A 2,899-nucleotide genomic window follows, 5' to 3' on the forward strand; every position below is an offset into this window, starting at 1 on the left:
TTTTATACCGTACATGCGAGAATACATGAAATATTTAAAATATTCATGAGCTGTGCGTAATGAATCTAAGAAATAAAGTAAAAATCATATATTATTATGTAATAAAATCTATTTTACCTATTAATCCTTGATAGACTCCTTAGTTTTAGGCATCCTTACGTAATTCACCGTTTGTAGATATCTAATTTTCATTTATTAATGCGACACGCGGAACGTTTCATGCACACGTCCGTCTCCCTTCGAGGTCGCTGAGCGAATGCCAATGTGATGACGTAGCCAACCACCGCGTCGCGCGACACTCTCCCCCACGCTTTTCACTTGTTTTCGCCGCGCGACCCTTCCCCTTGCTTTTCACTTGTTTTCACCGGGCGCCGTTTGAATACTCAACTGTCGCACATGGAAAAAAACATTCACGATTTATTCAATTATTTGTATTTTAGATGATTTTAACAAACGAGTATCGTCGTACATTTCGCGCTTTGCTTCTCTAACACTAGTTTAATCCTATATTACTTGCGTGATTCTTTTAAACGTAATTGATAATTATTCGCGAGATATTTTTGATATTTCAATATTATGTTTCTCAATTTTCATTATACTTTTAAATGATTCATGCTTAAACAAAGGTTGATAATATTCTATACATCCTTTTATATAAAGATATATGTAAATTTTCTTAATACTGTGAAATAATTTGTGCTAAATACAGCTTCGACTAAAAGCACTAAATATCTTGTTAATATCATTATTTAATTTTTCAGTTAATAAATTAATTTAAGACACTATTACTGCAAATTATTCTGTTTCAGAAATTTTTTAAACTTACGTGTAATGTCGATCATGGCTCGGTAAAATAACTTATAATTATTTTTAAAAAAATATATAAAATAAACTATATAATAAAATAATTATATAATAAAATATATATATAAAAATTTCCAAAAACTTATTTAAAATAGAAAATCATAGGAATCTGTAAAAAACAGATGCAACTTGTTTAAAATAAAAAATATAAAATAGATTTGTATCGGTATAGGGAAACTTCTTTAAAATAAATAAAAAATAAGTGTAGTTATTTAAAATAATGAATATTAAATAATTCTTTTATAATTTTTATTTAAAATATAATTATACTTTATTTAAATATATGTAAATATTTTATATATTATATATTTTATATTAGTTTATTTTATATATGTAAAATATACATATAATTATATTTTAAATAAAAATTATAAAGAGTTATTTAGTATTTATTATTTTAAATAACTACACTTCTGACTTATTTTTTATTTGTTTTAAATAAGTTTCCCTATACCGATACCAAATCTATTTTATATTTTTTATTTGTATATATGTATTTGTATATATGTATATATAGTAAAGGTACCCAAAACTAAGGTGTGTGTGTGTATGTAAGGATTAAATAAAATAGTTATTTAACTTTATTTAACCCTATTACATACATCTTAGTTTTGGGTATCTTTATTATATATACACCTATATATACACCATTTCTGTTCTGGATTAATTTTCATCACTTTTACAAGTATTTAAAACTTATTAAACGATTTTTATGTATATTTTCACATCTTTAGAAAGCATTTATAAAATTGTATATTTATAACAAATATTGTATTTGCTCCTTATGGAAATAAATCAAATCCCAGCAAACCAGAATAGATTGAAATAAATGAAATGGATTCAGATTTTCAGAAATATTGATTCACGAATGTTAAAATGAATGCTTTTCAATCTTGAATGCATTTTTATTCATTTATAGGAATTGCATGGAGCATATCTCTCTACCTTTCAATCTAAAAACAATAATTAGCTTTTTCTGTGCATTGTGAATACTGTTCAATTCAAAAAATTTTAAATAGGAAATGCAGTTTTTCAATCCAATTGCATCCAATTGAATCTAATTGAATCCAATTAAATCCAAAAAAAGTATTCGCTATTTATATATATATAAAATACAATTAAAATGTATTGAAATTTTTTTCTATCCAAATTCGTAGTTTATATATATATAAATAGCGAATACTTTTTTTGGATTTAATTGGATTCAATTGGATTCAATTAGATTCAACTGGATTGAAAAACTGCATTTCCTATTCAAAATTTTGAATTGGACAGTATTCACAATGTGTATTGCACAGAAAAAGCTAATATTATTTTTAGATTGAAAGACATAGAGATATGCTCCAAAAATTCCTATAAATGAATTAATATAAATGCAATTCCAATAAATGAATAAAAATGCATTCAGGATTGAAAAGCATTCATTTTAATATTCGTGAATCAATATTTCTGAAAATCTGAATCCATTTTAATTCATTTCAATCTATTCGTTTATTGCTCAGATGATATTAGTGTGCGGGGGTGTTTTGCAATTATAGAAAAAAGTCTCTCTCTCTCTCTCTCTCTCTCTCTCTCTCTCTCTCTCTCTCTCTCTCTCCCTCTCCCTCTCTCTCCCTCTCTCTCTCCCCTCTCTCCCTCAATAAGTTTTTCTCTGTTTCGATACTTACACAATGTTACCAATCCGTAGAAAATTAAATTGTGGCGTCTAGAGATTTTCATTGCTACCAACATGATCCCCTCTTTTTTTTATGGAAACTTGACTGTCAAAGCATGCTTTTAAAGTCGGTTTCAATTGTAAATGAATGCTTTCCATTTGATGATACAAGTCAACCCAAATCGACACAAGCGTCGTTCTATCCTTCTTAACATTCAGAGACAAAGATAAAACAATACTTATGTCATCAAATGGTAAGTACCCAATGATTGCACATTGTCGAGCATGAGTCTAGCAGAATTGTCCAATGATATTTAAGAATTCAACTGGACGTTCCATTCAATTCCATCAGTTCGCATGCGCCAACGTATGGCTCTCTCC

At 27.4% G+C, this 2,899-nt stretch overlaps 1 long non-coding RNA gene across 1 annotated transcript in view; it reads right to left on the bottom strand.

Annotated features, from left to right (window-relative positions):
- Positions 1 to 2,630, bottom strand: part of LOC105148988 (uncharacterized) — a 116,364-nt gene extending 113,734 nt beyond the window's left edge. The window contains exons 1-2 of the long non-coding RNA XR_846520.2: positions 2,532 to 2,630; positions 118 to 387 (exon numbers count right to left, since the gene is read on the bottom strand). This is a non-coding gene — a long non-coding RNA (uncharacterized LOC105148988). The remainder of the gene's footprint in view (positions 1 to 117; positions 388 to 2,531) is intronic.
- Positions 2,631 to 2,899: the final 269 nt, after the last annotated feature.

Source organism: Acromyrmex echinatior, chromosome 16 (genome assembly GCF_024713525.1).
Source record: "Acromyrmex echinatior isolate Ae372 chromosome 16, ASM2471352v2, whole genome shotgun sequence".
Taxonomy (NCBI): domain Eukaryota; kingdom Metazoa; phylum Arthropoda; class Insecta; order Hymenoptera; family Formicidae; genus Acromyrmex; species Acromyrmex echinatior.